Below are 17,345 nucleotides of genomic sequence, written 5' to 3'. Positions count from 1 at the left end.
ACACCAAGAGCCTGTATGGGTGGATGAAATATGTGGTGGTATGCATCATATCAATAGGAGATTAGATAAAGCTGTATCTAATGCTGCATGCTGAATATGTAAAAGATATGTTTGTCAGCATTCTGTTCTTCCATCTGCACGCGACCCTCTCTGGGTCACATAAAGTCCATTTTAATGTTATGACTTCTGTTACCGACACAGACTCTGAGTCCTGTGTCGACAATGGGGACTCCAGGGAAATAGATCAACTCCCTCCCACGTGCTTAATATATTCTTTCCCGGCAGTCACCCCCTGTGTTAGACAGTGCACTGTCCAGGTTGACCAAGAAGGTAATTCTCCCTGCACCTGGCATGGCTTCACTAAGAGAGCCAACGGACCATAAGATGGAAACTACATTAAAATCCATTTATGTTGGTAATGGTCCACTGCTCAGACCCACTATTGCCTGCGCGTGGGTGAGCCACGCTATTGAAAAGTGGTCAGAAAGCGTGTCCTCAGAATTGAACACGATTGATAAAGATTAGATGCTCCTTAAATTAGGGAATATCAAAGACGCTGCCGCCTATATGCTAGATGCAATTAAAGATAGTGGACTCTTGAGTTCACAAGCCGCTACCATAGCAGTATCGGATCGGCGGGCGTTGGGGATTCCCCAGTGGAACGCGGCTGCAGATTCCAAAGAGAAATATGGAGGCTCTCCAATATAACGGGGACGCCTTATTTGGCGATGAACTGGATGCATTAGTCTCGGCGGCTACCGAAGGTAAGTCAATATTTTTGCCCCCTGCATCGGCAAAAAAGATCAGCCTCACATGCAGTCCTTTTTCGGCCCAGTAAGTACAGCGAGACGTTTCCCCTTATTCGCAGGACGGGGAGGAGACGAAATGTTGTCTACAATGGCTTCAGGTTCCAAAAACAGAAGTCTACCCCTGCTTCTGCCAAGTCTACAGCATGACGCTGGGGATCCCTTGTGGGAAGTAGCTTGGGTGGGGGCACGTCTAAAAGCTGCTCGGTCAGGATTGGAGTCAATCTGACCTGGATCCCTGGGTGTTACAATTAGTGTCCCAGGAATACAAACTGGGGTTTCAAGACGTTTCCCCATGCCGATTTTTAAAATTGACCTTGCCAACGTCTCTTTCAGAGAGGGAAGCACTTATAAAGGTGATTCACATTTTATGTCAGGACCAGGGCATAGTCCTGGTGCCTGGGTCACAACAAAGGGTGGGGTTTATTCAAGCCTCTTTGTAGTTCCGAAACCAGACGGCTCGGTCTGACCGATCCTGAACCTAAAATCTGAATCTCTACTTGAAATGTTTCAAGTTCAAGATGGAATCACTGGGGGCAGTGATTTCCAGTCTAGAGGAGGGGGATTACAGGGGGTCAGTTGACGTAAAGGATGCTTACCTGCATGTTCCCATTTATCCTCCTTACCAGGCTAATCTGAGTTTCGTGGTTCAGGATTGCCATTACAATCCAGACGTTACCTTTCGGTTTATCCACGGCGCCGAGGGTTTTTACCAAGGTGTTGGTGCAGATGATCCTTCCGCCTCAAGGAGGAGTCAATATAATTCCTTGTCTAGAAGATCTCCTCATAAAGGCGAGACCCAGTGAGCGCTTGGTATAAAACATTGCGCTCTCCCTATCCATACTCCACCAATACGGTTGGATCATACATTTTCCAGGAAAGTTTTTTGCCTTTCGGAATGTTTATGGACAGGGTAGTTCAGAGTGTTTTTCTTCCGGTGGAAAAGGCTCTGGAAATCCAAAAATGGTAATAATAAGAATTTACTTACCGATAATTCTATTTCTCGGAGTCCGTAGTGGATGCTGGGGTTCCTGAAAGGACCATGGGGAATAGCGGCTCCGCAGGAGACAGGGCACAAAAGTAAAGCTTTTACAGGTCAGGTGGTGTGTACTGGCTCCTCCCCCTATGACCCTCCTCCAGACTCCAGTTAGGTACTGTGCCCGGACGAGCGTACACAATAAGGGAGGATTTTGAATCCCGGGTAAGACTCATACCAGCCACACCAATCACACCGTACAACTTGTGATCTAAACCCAGTTAACAGTATGATAACAGAGGAGCCTCTGAAAGATGGCTTCCTAAACAATAACCCGAATTAGTTAACAATAACTATGTACAAGTATTGCAGATAATCCGCACTTGGGATGGGCGCCCAGCATCCACTACGGACTCCGAGAAATAGAATTATCGGTAAGTAAATTCTTATTTTCTCTATCGTCCTAAGTGGATGCTGGGGTTCCTGAAAGGACCATGGGGATTATACCAAAGCTCCCAAACGGGCGGGAGAGTGCGGATGACTCTGCAGCACCGAATGAGAGAACTCCAGGTCCTCCTTTGCCAGGGTATCAAATTTGTAAAAATTTACAAACGTGTTCTCCCCTGACCACGTAGCTGCTCGGCAGAGTTGTAATGCCGAGACCCCTCGGGCAGCCGCCCAAGATGAGCCCACCTTCCTTGCGGAATGGGCCTTAACAGATTTAGGCTGTGGCAGGCCTGCCACAGAATGTACAAGTTGAATTTTGTTACAAATCCAACGAGCAATCGACTGCTTAGAAGCAGGTGCACCCAACTTGTTGGGTGCATACAGTATAAACAGCGAGTCAGATTTTCTGACTCCAACCGTCCTTTAAATGTATATTTTTAAGGCTCTGACAACGTCCAACAACTTGGAGTCCTTCAAGTCGTCTGTAGCCGCAGGCACTACAATAGGCTGGTTCAGGTGAAACGCTGATACCACCTTAGGGAGAAAATGCGGACGCGTCCGCAGCTCTGCCCTATGTCGAATGGAAAATTAAATAAGGGCTTTTAAAAAACAAAGCCGCCAGTTCAGATACTCTCCCGGCCGAAGCCAGGGCCAGTAACATAGTCACTTTCCATGTGAGATATTTCAAATCCACATTCTTTAGTGGTTCAAACCAATTGGATTTGAGGAAATCTAAAACTACATTTAGATCCCACGGTGCCACCTTAGGCACCACAGGAGGCTGTATATGCAGTACTCCTTTGATAAAAATCTGGACCTCAGGGACTGAGGCCAATTCTTTTTGGAAGAATATTGATAGGGCCGAAATTTGAACCTTAATAGATCCCAATTTGAGACCCATAGACAATCCTGATTGCAGGAAATGTAGGAAAACGACCCAGTTGAAATTCCTCCATCGGAGCACTCCGCTGCTCGTACCACGCAACATATTTTCGCCAAATACGGCGATAATGCTTCGCGGTGACTTCCTTCCTTGCCTTTATCAAGGTAGGAATGACTTCTTCTGGAATGCCTTTTCCTTTTAGGATCTGGCATTCAAACGCCATGCCGTCAAACGCAGCCGCGGTAAGTCTTGAAAAAGACAAGTACCCTGCTGAAGCAGGTCCCTTCTCAGAAGTAGAGGCCACGGATCGTCCGTGACCATCTCTTGAAGTTCCGGGTACCAAGTCCTTCTTGGCCAATCCGGAGCCACTAGTCTTACTCCTCTTTGCCGTATAATCCTCAATACCTTTGGTATGAGAGGCAGAGGAGGAAACACATATACCGACTGGTACACCCAAGGTGTTACCAGCGCGTCCACAGCTATTGCCTGCGGATCTCTTGACCTGGCGCAATACCTGTCCAGTGTTTTGTTGAGGCGAGACGCCATCATGTCCACCATTGGTTTTACCCAACGGTTTAATAGCATGTGGAAAACTTCTGGATGAAGTCCCCACTCTCCCGGGTGAAGGTCGTGTCTGCTGAGGAAGTCTGCTTCCCAGTTGTCCACGCCCGGGATGAATACTGCTGACAGTGCTATCACGTGATTCTCCGCCCAGCGAAGGATCCTGGCAGCTTCTGCCATTGCCCTCCTGCTTCTTGTGCCGCCCTGTCTGTTTACATGGGCGACTGCCGTGATGTTGTCCGACTGGATCAACACCGGTCTTCCTTGAAGCAGAGGTTCCGCCTGGCTTAGAGCATTGTAGATTGCTCTTAGTTCCAGAATGCTTATGTGAAGAGACTTTTTCAGGCTCGACCACACTCCCTGGAAATTTCTTCCCTGTGTGACTGCTCCCCAGCCTCTCAGGCTGGCCTCCGTGGTCACCAGGATCCAATCCTGCATGCCGAATCTGCGGCCCTCCAATAGATGAGCCTCCTGCAACCACCACAGAAGGGATACCCTTGTCCTCGGCGACAGGGTTATCCGCAGGTGCATCTGAAGATGCGACCCTGACCATTTGTCCAACAGATCCCTTTGCATGGAATCTGCCGAAAGGGATTGCTTCGTAAGAAGCTACCATTTTTTCCCAGGACTCTTGTGCATTGATGTACAGACACCTTTCCTGGTTTTAGGAGGTTCCTGACCAGGTCAGATAACTCCTTGGCTTTTTCTTCGGGAAGAAAAACCTTTTTCTGAACTGTGTCCAGAATCATCCCCAGGAACAGCAGACGAGTTGTCGGCATTAATTGGGATTTTGGAATATTCAGAATCCATCCGTGCTGCTTTAGCACCTCTTGAGATAGTGCTAAACCCATCTCTAGCTGTTCTCTGGACCTTGCCCTTATTAGGAGATCGTCCAAGTATGGGATAATTAATACGCCTTTTCTTCGAAGAAGAAATATTATCTCGGCCATTACCTTTGTAAAGACCCGAGGTGCCGTGGACAAACCAAACGGCAGCGTCTGAAACTGATAGTGACAGTTTTGTACAACGAACCTGAGGTACCCCTGGTGTGAGGGGTAATTGGAACGTGGAGATACGCATCCTTGATGTCCAAGGATACCATAAAGTCCCCTTCTTCCAGGTTCGCTATCACTGCTCTGAGTGACTCCATCTTGAACTTGAACTTCTTTATGTACAGGTTCAAGGACTTCAGATTTAGAATAGGCCTTACCGAGCCATCCGGCTTCGGTACCACAAAAAGAGTGGAATAATACCCCTTCCCTTGTTGTAGAAGAGGTACCTTGACTATCACCTGCTGAGAATACAGCTTGTGAATGGCTTCCAAAACCGTCTCCCTTTCTGAGGGGGACGTTGGTAAAGCAGACTTCAGGAAACGGCGAGGTGGCTCTGTCTCTAATTTCAACCTGTACCCCTGAGATATTATCTGCAGGATCCAGGGATTTACCTGCGAGTGAGCCCACTGCGCGCTGTAATTCTTGAGACGACCGCCTACCGCCCCCGAGTCCGCTTGCGAAGCCCCAGCGTCATGCTGAGGCTTTTGTAGAAGCCGGGGAGGGCTTCTGTTCCTGGGAAGGAGCTGCCTGTTGCTGTCTCTTCCCTCGTCCTCTGCCTCGTGGCAGATATGAATAGCCCTTTGCTCTCTTATTTTTAAAGGAACGAAAGGGCTGCGTTGAAAGGTCGGTGCCTTTTTCAGTTGGGGAGTGACTTGAGGTAGAAAGGTGGATTTCCCGGCCGTAGCCGTGGCCACCAAATCCGATAGACCGACCCCAAATAACTCCTCTACGCATCGCCTGTCCACTGTCGTGTCCATAAAGCTCTTCTGGCCGAAATGGACATAGCACTTACCCGTGATGCCAGTGTGCAGATATCTCTCTGTGCATCACGCATATAAAGAAATGCATCCTTTATTTGTTCTAACGACAGTAAAATATTGTCCCTGTCCAGGGTATCAATATTTTCGATCAGGGACTCTGACCAAACTACCCCAGCACTGCACATCCAGGCAGTCGCAATAGCTGGTCGTAGTATAACACCTGCATGTGTGTATATACCTTTTTGGATATTTTCCATCCTCCTATCTGATGGATCTTTAAGTGCGGCCGTCTCAGGAGAGGGTAACGCCACTTGTTTTGATGAGCGTGTTAGCGCTTTGTCCACCCTAGGAGGTGTTTCCCAGCGCTCCCTAACCTCTGGCGGGAAAGGGTATAAAGCCAATAACTTCTTTGAAATTAGCAGTTTTTTATCGGGGCACCCCACGCTTCATCACACACGTCATTTAATTCTTCTGATTCGGTAAAAACTACTGGTAGTTTTTTCACACCCCACATAATACCCTGTTAAGTGGTACCTGTAGTATCAGCTAAATGTAACATCTCCTTTATTGCCAAAATCATATAACGTGTGGCCCTACTGGAAAATACGGTTGATTCGTCACCTTCACCACCGGAATCAGTGCCTGTGTCTGGGTCTGTGTCGACCGACTGAGGCAAGGGGCGTTTTACAGCCCCTGACGGTGTTTGAGGCGCCTGGACAGGCACTAATTGAGTGTCCGGCCGCCTCATGTCGGCAAACGACTGCTTAAGCGAGTTGACGCTATCCCGTAATTCCACAAATAAAGGCATCCATTCTGGTGTCGACCCCCTAGAAGGTGACATCCTCATATTTGGCAATTGCTCCGCCTCCACACCAATAACGTCCTCATACATGTCGACACACACGTACCGACACACAGCAGACACACAGGGAATGCTCTATACGAAGACAGGACCCACTAGCCCTTTGGGGAGACAGAGGGAGAGTCTGCCAGCACACACCAAAAAAGCGCTATATATGACAGGGATAGCCTTATGATTAAGTGCTCCCTTATAGCTGCTTTTATATTAATATATTGCCATTTATTTTGCCCCCCCTCTCTGTTATACCCTGTTTCTGTAGTGCAGTGCAGGGGAGAGACCTGGGAGCCTTCCTGACCAGCGGAGCTGTGACAGAAAATGGCGCCGTGTGCTGAGGAGATAGGCCCCGCCCCTTTTCCGGCGGGCTCGTCTCCCGCTATTTAGTACATTTAGGCAGGGGTAAATATCTCCATATAGCCTCTGGGGCTATATGTGAGGTATTTTTAGCCTTTTTAAAGGTTTTCATTTGCCTCCCAGGGCGCCCCCCCCCAGCGCCCTGCACCCTCAGTGACTGCCGTGTGAAGTGTGCTGAGAGGAAAATGGCGCACAGCTGCAGTGCTGTGCGCTACCTTAAGAAGACTGCAGGAGTCTTCAGCCGCCGATTCTGGACCTCTTCTTGCTTCAGCATCTGTGAGGGGGCCGGCGGCGTGGCTCCGGTGACCATCCAGGCTGTACCTGTGATCGTCCCTCTGGAGCTTCATGTCCAGTAGCCAAGAAGCCAATCCATCCTGCACGCAGGTGAGTTCACTTCTTCTCCCCTCTGTCCCTCGTTGCAGTGATCCTGTTGCCAGCAGGAATCACTGTAAAATAAAAAACCTAAGCTAAACTCTCTAAGCAGCTCTTTATGAGAGCCACCTAGAATTGCACCCTTCTCGGCCGGGCACAAAAATCTAACTGGAGTCTGGAGGAGGGTCATAGGGGGAGGAGCCAGTACACACCACCTGACCTGTAAAAGCTTTACTTTTGTGCCCTGTCTCCTGCGGAGCCGCTATTCCCCATGGTCCTTTCAGGAACCCCAGCATCCACTTAGGACGATAGAGAAACTAGTTTTGAAAGCATCAAGAGTGTTGATCCATCAGTGCAAATATGGTGATGCCCTACGAGGCCATACAGGTTGGCAGGTTCCATGCCAGGGTATTCCAGTGGGACCTGTTGATAAAGTGGATACCGCCTACACATGCACCGGAAGATAGTCCTGTTGTCGAAAGCCAAGAGTTCACTCCTGTAGTGGCTACACAGCTCGCTCCTATTAGAAGTAAGCAGGTCGGAATTCAGGACTGGGTCCTGGTAACCACGGATACAAGTCTCCGAGACTGAGGAGCTACCACTCAGGGAGAAAGCTTCCATGAAATGGCTAAAGTCAGGAAGCCTGCCTTCAGACGAACAGGCTGGAATTGAGAGCCATTTACAAAGGTCTTCAACAAATGGTACATCTTCTTCAAGATCATCCCGTGCAGGTCCAGTTGGATAATGTAACAGCAAGGCGGAATGAAAAGCGGAGTGGAAATGGCAGAGCTGATGAAGGTTTTCCTCTGGGCAGGAAAACATGTAAGGGCTCTGTCGGTAATTTTCATTCCAGGAGTGGAGAACTGGGAAGCAGACTTCCTCAGCAGACACAATCTCCAGCCGGGAGAGTGGAACTTCCACCAAGAAGGCTTCGCAGAGGTGACAAGTCTTTGCAGAGTTTCTCAAATAGACATGATGACATCTCGTCTCAACGAGAAGCTTCAGAAATATTGTTCCTGGTCAAAAGACCCTCGGACAATAGCAATAGCTGCACTGGTGGCCTAGTGGCTATTCCGGTCAGTATATGTATTCCCACCACTTCCACTGTTCCCAAAAGTTCTCGGGATCATAAGAACGACGAGGTTTCGGGCAAAATTTCATTGTCCAGTCTGGCCAAGGAGGGCTTGGGGCCCGGATTTTTTAGGTGCTAAAAAAACAAACAAAAAAAACCCAGGATCCTGGACCTCTTCCTCTTCGCGGGGACCTACTACAGTAGGTGCCGTGCGTGTGCCTGGTCTTACCGCGGCTACGTTTGATGGCATGGCTGTTGAACGTCGGATTCTAGCCCGGAAGGGTATTCCCAAGGGAGTCATCCTCACTCTTATTCAGGCCAGGAAAGGAGTAACGTCTAAAAGTTACCACTGTCTTTGGTGAAAATATGTGTCTTGCCATAAATTCAAGAAAGCTTCACCAGAAGAGTTTCAGTTAGGGTGTTTTCTCCATTTCCTACGGGCTGGAGGGAATGCAGCATGTAATTGGACTCCATTAAGGTCCAGTTTTCTGCATTGGCAATTTTCTTTCAAAAACTATTGGCTTCCCTTCCGGAAGTTCAGTCTTTCGTGAAAGGCGTGTTGCGCATCTACCTTCCATTTGTGCCACCAGTGGCAACTTGGGTTCTTAATGTGGTGTTGCAGTTTCTTCAATCACGTGGGTTGGAACCTTTACAGAAGGTGAAGTTGCTGTTTCTCACTTGAAAAGCGGTCATCTGGTTGGCCTTGGCATCTGCTCGGCGGGTGTCTGAGTTGGGGGCCTTGTCTGATTTGATCTTCCATGTAGATAGAGCTGAATTGAGGACACGGCAGTGTTTTCTACCGAAGGGGTTGTCCTCTTTCTACAGGAACCGACCTATTGTGGTGCCTGTGGCTACTGACGCCTTTGCTGAGTCAAAGTCTCTGGATGTGTTTAGAGCTTTGAAAATGATGTCGCCTGGACGGCTCGGATTAGGAAAACAGAGACTCTGTTTGTCCTGTATGTCCTAACAACATTGGGTGTCCTGCTTCCAAGCAGACCATTGCGCGCTGATTCTGTAGTGCGAATCAGCATGCTCATTCCACGGCTGGATTGCCGTTACCGAAATCGGTGAAGGGCCCATTCTACTAGAAGGGTGGGCTTGTCCTGGGCGGCTGCCCGGGGGTTCTCGGCATTACAACTCTGCCGAGCAGCTACTTCGTCGGGTTCAAACACTTTTGTGAAATTTTACAAGTTTGATACCCTGGCTGATGAGGACCTCATGTTTGGTCAATCGGTGCTGCAGAGTCATCCGCACTCTCCCGCCCGTTCTAGAGCTTTGGTATAAACCCCATGGTTCTTGAAGTGTCCCCAGCATCCTCTAGGACTTATGAGAAAATAGGATTTTAATACCTACCGGTAAATCCTTTTCTCTTAGTCCGTAGAGGATGCTGGGCGCCCGTCATAGTGCGTACTGTATCTGCAGTTATTGGTTGTGGTTACACACAGGTTGTGTTACGGTTTTTGTCAGCATATTGCTGCAAATTCTTCATGCCGTTGGCTTGTGTTCTGTTGAATGCCACGTTCGGCGGCATGCTTGTGGTGTGAGCTGGTAAGATGCTCATGTGGTTTAACATTAAATCCTTTCCTCGAAATGTCTGTCTCCCTGAGCACAGTTCCTATAACTGGAGTCTGGAGGAGGGGCATAGAGGGAGGAGCCAGGTCACACCATTTGAAAGTCTTAAAGTGCCCATGTCTTCTGCGGGTCCCGTTTATACCCCATGGTTCTTGAAGTGTCCCCAGCATCCTCTACGGACTAAGAGAAAAGGCTTTACCGGTAGGTATTAAAATCCTAATAAATATATAATATATATTGTGTGTGTGTATGTATATATATATATATATATATATATATATATATGTATATATTTTGATTATACAGCCTTAACAAAACACAGCAGCGCAGTTTTTTTTTTATTCCTTTAGTCTATGTTTTTCAGTGAGGTAGACAATTGTCTCTTAATTTGCCGCTGTAGCTGAGCCTTTATTCCTATATATCATCAGGTGCTGGGTTTATCCTTATATAAAATTTGGTCTAGTCAGAGTAGCCAATGTTCAATTGACTAAAATGGACCAGCTTGGGGCCTTGGAGTCTTTAGTAGTCTCATCTTGGGCGTTTTGTAAGCAATTGCATGTAGAGCTATTGTCTGAAAGTTATTCCGGTCACCTTAAAAATGAAGTCCATGGGGTATATTTACTAAAATTTATATTTTTCCGATTGAGGTTAAAGTTCAATCACGAATGACATCGAAAGTGTAAAACTGCAACTTTTTGAATTTATTACGACTAATTTACTAAGCTGTCGTATTCTGCATTTTCGTATTTACCGATGTCGATGTCATTCGTATTTTTTGGCAGTGTTTTACGGGAGTGAATTGTAAAACACTGCCGACTTTAACACAATGAATCTCGGCCGGATCTGTGAGATCCGTGCTGGGCTTCATTGTGCACCTTTCGTAAAAAATAAAACATTGTTAAAAAAAAAAAAAAAAAATGCGTGGGGTCCCCCCTCCTAAGCAAAACCAGCCTCGGACTCTTTGAGCCGGTCCTGGTTGAAAAAATATGGGAAAAAAAGTGACCGGGGTGAACCGCTGACCACAAAGTTCCCACCATTGGTTACAATGGAGCGCATAGGCGCTACATTGTATCACTGCCGTGTGCTGCCTGACATACACTACAGGAGCACACAGCCAATCAGGAGGGTGCCACAACGTGGCGCTCCCTGATTGGCTGAAGGAACCCTCTTAGACAGAAGTCAGGGGGGGGTTCCTGGCAGTCGGGGAAAGGGGTCCCATGTGAAAACATGGGGCCCCTTTCAGTGCGTGGTGTATCCGTTTTTTTATTTTGCAAAGTACGTGGATTACAAATCGAACAGAGGAGGACCCATCTACACTGGATTATGTGAGTATAATTTTTCCAACAGGTACCCCATGGATTCTACATGGAGAAGAGGACCGACCCTCGTGTGAACATAGGTAAGTATGTATGTTTGGAGGTGTGGATGTATGAATTAAAGTTTTACTTTCAAGGTGTGTGTCTTCTGTTTTTATTGGGGTATTTTTTTAGTAGTAGTACTACAGGTACCAGCGGGCCCGGTTTTCCACCGCATGCTGGTACTTGTGGTTCTCCAAGTACCAGCTTGCGGGGGAGGCTTGCTGGGACTTGTAGTACTGCTACTAAAAACAATATTCAAATTTTGACCAAAAGGCTATCAGCCCCCCATCCGCCGCCCTTGGATGGGGGGGACAGCCTCGGGCTTCACCCCTGGCCCTTGGGTGGCTGGAGGGGGGGGGGACCCCTTGATTGAAGGGGTCCCCACTCCTCCAGGGTACCCCGGCCAGGGGTGACTAGTTGGGTATGTAATGCCAGGGCCGCAGGGACCAATATAAAAGTGTCCCCCGGCTGTGGCATTATGTATCTGGCTAGTGGAGCCCGGTGCTGGTTTCAGAAATACGGGGGACCCCTACGCTTTTTGTCCCCCGTATTTTTGGAACCAGGACCAGGCGCAGAGCCCGGTGCTGGTTGATTAAATATGGGGGAACCACGGTCACTTTTCCCCCCATATTTTTTCAACCAGGACCGGCTCAAAGAGCCAGAGGCTGGTTATGCTTAGGAGGGGGGACCCTACGCATTTTTTTTTTTTTAGCAAATTTAACACTTTCCCACCCCTTCCCACTGATAAACATGCACGGATCTCATGGATCCGTGCATGGCTATCAGAACACGGTAAAAAAAAGCAGGTCTGTTTTATTTTAGCACTTTTTCACGATTTGTATTTTTTCACGGCAGTGTTTGGCTATTGTCGGCAGTGTTTTGTGAATTGCACTTTTTAGTAAATGACCGAGTTCTACCAAATTCCAGCCGTATTTGACCGATGGTGTATTCATTCGTATTTTTTTCCTTGGACTTCCAAAAAAATACGAATGCCCTCATCACTGCCGTGATTTGAGTTTAGTAAATTCCCGAGATGACACTTTGAAGAAAAAACACCATCTCGGTCAAAATCGGGACCTTAGTAAATATACCCCCATGTATTCAGAAATTAAGAACCTGGTCAAATCTGTGTATAAGACTTTTACCTTTAGGGATTTTGATTACCTGGAAAATCCATGTGATTTACTTTGTGTTCACAATGGTCAGAATTGTATCTGAATCCTGATTTAATCCGATAGCAATTTTAGATCCCAAACAGCGAGCTATGCATCCATAGGTTTTTTTTTTTGGGGCCTAAAGCTAGATTAGTACTCAGAGGCCACAGGAGTAATTTTTACTTTTCTTTATAGATTTGGCCTTTCATCCACCTTTTAATGGATTAGCTAGGGAAGCCCAGGCTCCAGCATAATTTAGAATGACCAGTCTCTCTTAGAATGACCAGTCACAGCACATTGCAGGTTCACACCCGATTCTAAATTACTCGACAACATGATTCGGGGTTAGGAGTAGCTTCCTAGTGTAGGGACTCATATTCTGTCATTTAAGACTATTTAACATACAAGAGACCAGTGTTTGGCCGTAGATCTAGCTGTTGTGGCACTTCTGGTTCAGGAGTTGTTGTCCAGGGTTAGAATGGGATGCTACTCTTATCCATGTAATCCATTAATAAGGGAAGAACTTTTAAAAACATTTTTTATAATGTTAAGGACCTTTAATACAGGACTGCAGCTAGTCGTTGGAACCTGTAAGAACAGTCCTAATGGAGGTTGTATATAGACAAAGGTTGACCGCCTTCAAATACCCATTGGAAAAGCCATCAATGTTTGGTAGTACAGACTCTTGAGTTTACACACGTTTTCACTGTCCCTTGAATCTACTAAAGACACGACACTCAGGACAGCCCTACGGTATTTTTGGGAATAAGATTATTCCCTATTATACAATTTTTTTTATTTTTTTTTAAAGCAGATGCTTTTCAGGTTGCCCAGCCAATGGCAGTGGACATCCGAAATTTCGATGGCGGGATTATCATTTTGTCTATAGTCCAATATTATAATTACCAGTCACTGCTGGAGATTTTGAGCATTCATAATCCACGGTGTTCCAATATACGTTCTTTGAGTTCTGTTTACAATCAACCATTCGCGATCGGTTCAAATTATATTCCTTTACCAGAGACAAACCGTCTTGCAGATTTTAGACTTATCAGACCTACAACCAATCCCCGGACCTAGACACTATAACTTAAGCCATGGTGGTAAGGCATAAAGTACATCGGTAAAGTACCAAGGAGTCTGTTTTTTCCAGATCCAAGACAAACATGCAAATTTTAGGGTTTAATGGGGGAAGAAACGGGGCAGTGGAAAGAATATCATCCCAGATTTTGAACCAGGAGGGAGACACCAATCGGCAGTCCCACAAGAGGTGCCAAAAGCCAGAATCCTCCATGTGACATTTCGGAGAAGTCGCATCAGACCTAAGACCAGCTCTTTGTAGAGACAGAGGAATATGATACACCCTGTGAAGGACGTAAAAATAAAAAAATCTGTTTCTCTCTAACTGGTAGTATGCTTAATAGAGCCCAGAATTTGCAGCCACTGCTTATCAGAGAGGAACAACATCTGTTTCCCATTGAGTTTAAGGGGATCCAGTAGGACTGGGAGGAATCTTGCATTAAAAGTAACCTGAACAGCAGATATTTGACCATTAGTACTCAGATTCTCGACTACTGACTTTATTGGGGAAGGTAAAATAGTAGGAAGGGTACAACCTGTTCGGCATGCCTCAATTGCAAATAACTGAAGAAGGCTATTTTAGAAACATCAAATTCACTCTGCAGTTGTAAAAAGGATTTAAAAACGCCTTCATCAAACGAATGACCTAGGGAAGTGACCCCTCTCAGTAACCAAATACACAGTTTATGGAATTCAGACTAGGAGAATTAAACCATAGAGGATAATCCGCATTATAATCAGACCAATCAAAAAGAGTATGAGCAAATCGCCAGACCATTAGGGCTTGATGTAGTAAAGGAGGAAGACCCAACACAAACAGAATTTGTAGAGGAGAATGAGAACCTCACCCGCTCAGCCAGAAAACCAATCTATATAGAACCCTCACCCTTAGAAGCCCATTTTGACAGGTGGACCAGTTGGGCGGCTATATAATACAATTGGAGATTAGGGAGACCAAGACCACCTGAAGCGTTTAACTTACACAGTTTTAATTGGCACATGAGTTGGTTTGTTTCTCCAAATAAAGGAAGACAAAACACTGTCAATACCCTCAAAAACTTTTTTTTTAGTTTAGTTAGAAGATATAATATTTAGGTTGGATGGACATTTTAAAAAGATTGATACGTCCCGCAACTGTCGGACAATTTCTTCCATATATGAGCTTTCATTTTAAAATTAGACGTAACAGGGTTTATGTTCTGAGCCACGTACTCTGCAGCTTGAGGTGTAATCCAGGTATACGTTTAAGTTGCCGGCTGTCGGGATCCCGGCGTTCAGGATACCAACACCAGAATCCTGACAGCTGGCAATGCCGGCAGCTGGAATACCAGCCAAATAGGACTATTCCACTTATGGGTGTCCACAACACCCACAGAGTGGGACTAGAACCTGTGGCGAGTGCAGGGAGCCCACAAGGAGACTCTTTCGCTCGCCCCGCTGCCGGCATACTGGCGGCCGGGATGTCGTCTATATACTGATGGCTAGTATCCCGGCCGACAGTAAATTATACCGAACCCATAATCCAGACTCCCAGATATTTAAACTGCAGAGACCACTGTAGGGGGCAAAGTGGTTGCTCAACAATAGGAAGAAAGCCAGAGATTGGGAAAATACTATATGTATCCAAATTAATAAGCAGCCCTGAAAAGACCTCAGAGCCATTTACTATTCGCATCACCAAGTCCAAAGATTCAGTTACATCATCTAAAAATAAGAGCATATCGTCAGCATATAGAGCTATAACATCCTCCAGAATCCCTGGCTGAAGACCACGAATGACTGGATCAGTGCAAAAAAAGGCGGAGGGAAAGAGGGCAATCTTGATGGGTCCCTCTGGCAAGGGGAAACTGGGCCGTAGTGTAACCATTAATGGAGACACAGGCTTCCGGAGAAGAATACAACAATTAAATTAAACTAATAAACCAAGGACTAAATGCAAATTTACAAAGTACTTGCCAGAGGTAACCCCTTTCAATGAAATCAAAGGCCTTGGCATCATCAAGGGACACCACCACAACCTCCAAACCAACCAGGTCCCTCCTTTTCAAATGATAAAACAATCTTGGAAGATTCTGAGCCATAGACTTCCCTGGCATAACCCTAGTCTGATTCTAGTAATGGAAGTAATCACTGAGTTTAAATGTATACCCAGAAATTTAGCCAACACTTTTTAACATCAGTGGACAGAAGGGAGATGGGCCGATACGAACCAGGGATAGTGGGATCCTTACCGGGTTTGGCCAAAACTATAATGATAGCCTCAGCTATGGAGGGGGAAATGGAACCCCATTCGTACACGGAATTAAATGCATAAAGGAGATGGGGGATACAAAATATTTCAATTGTTTGTACACCTCAACAGGAATCCCATTGCAGCCAGTAGCTTTAGAAGCCGGAAAGGAGGACACTGCAGCCTCCACTTTATCCAATGTAAATGGAGCCTTAAGGGAGGCACTTGATGGTACAATCTGGGGAACACTTTGGTTCCTCCTGTAATGGTTGTGCACGTGAGAAGGATGTAATCCTGGCCTTATTTCTTCAACCTATCCTTAAGTTCAAATTGAGGAAGGGGTTGGAGGGGAGGAGCTTATATATCTGTTTAAAAAAGTTAACCTATTAATTGCTGGCTCATCAACCTCACTAAACCCCATGGAGAAGTGTTCCCCAGATGGACTCGGAGAAAGACCTTTAACTGGTAGTACCAAAAATCCATCAAACTATTCTGGAACTCAGTATGTGGTTGGTATAACAGGTACCCAGACACTGTTGGTGATGCACTGTATGTACCAGGAGACATAAAGCAGAAAATAACCATCTCACAGGAGTATATAATCCATTCCACATCTTAACAGTCAGTTTAAATGAGATACTTTCAAGGAAATCATGCTGATTTTTGCTCTGTAACTGAAATGCGGATATCTGCAAAGTACTCCATACCATCACATTTTGGCCATCGCTTTAGTTTATATTTACTTTAACCTTTTTTATATGCTCAAATAGTGCTGGATGAGTCTCATTCGAGTTGTATGTACTGTACTTGTGACAGTAGGAGACATCAGGGCTTCCTGATATATTTGATTTATTTTATTTTTGTATTTAGTCACACTGTTTGATGTGAACAGTATAAAACTTTAAATTCTCATACGTCCTAGAGGATGATGGGGTCCACTTATTGACCATGGGGTTTAGACGGTTCCACAGGAGCCATGGGCACTCTTAAGACTTTTCAATGGGTGTGAACTGGCTCCTCCCTCTATACCCCTCCTCCAGACTTCAGTTTTAGAAATGTGCCCAGGCAGACTGGATGCACTCTTAGAAGCTCTACTGAGTTTCTCTGAAAAGACTTATGTTAGGTTTTTTATTTTCAGGGAGAACTGCTGGCAACAGACTCTCTGCTTCATGGGACTGGGGGGGCAGAAGTAGGAATCAACTTTCTGAAGAGTTTCATGGCTCTGCTTCTGGCTGACAGGACACCATTAGCTCCTGAAGGGAACTGAACGCTAGCCGTGTCTAGATGCTCACTCCCACAGCACGCCGTCACCCCCCTCACAGAGCCAGAAGTCTGAAGACAGGTAAGTATGAGAAGATCTTCTAGCAAGTATAGTGACGGCTGAGGTACGGCGCGGCTGGCGGGAGCGCAGCGCGCCATTGCTGCCCACACACACAGAGCACTGCAGGGTGCAGGGCGCGGAGGGGGGCGCCCTGGGCAGCAAATAATATCTAAAACTGGCGCATATGGGGGCATAAGATGCCGCTGGCACAGCCCTACCCCCGCCAGTATAAATATTACAATCATTGCTGAGTGAAATACGTGCCATTTGCGGGGGCGGAGCTTCTTCCTCAGGCAGCCAGCACACTGCTCAGCGCCATTTCCTCTCTCTCCTCAGGACTGCAGAGACAACGCTGATCCTTTCCTCCACTTCTGACACAAGTACAGGGTGCAAATAAGGGGGGCACAAAGCATTTTGTGGTGCATTACACAAGTGTGAATTACTGTGTAAAAGCGCTGTTGTCTGTGGGCATTCTGTGTTCACAGAC

The sequence above is a fragment of the Pseudophryne corroboree genome, chromosome 10 (assembly GCF_028390025.1).
Source record: "Pseudophryne corroboree isolate aPseCor3 chromosome 10, aPseCor3.hap2, whole genome shotgun sequence".
In the NCBI taxonomy this organism is placed as follows: domain Eukaryota; kingdom Metazoa; phylum Chordata; class Amphibia; order Anura; family Myobatrachidae; genus Pseudophryne; species Pseudophryne corroboree.
This window is presented reverse-complemented; position numbering follows the sequence as displayed.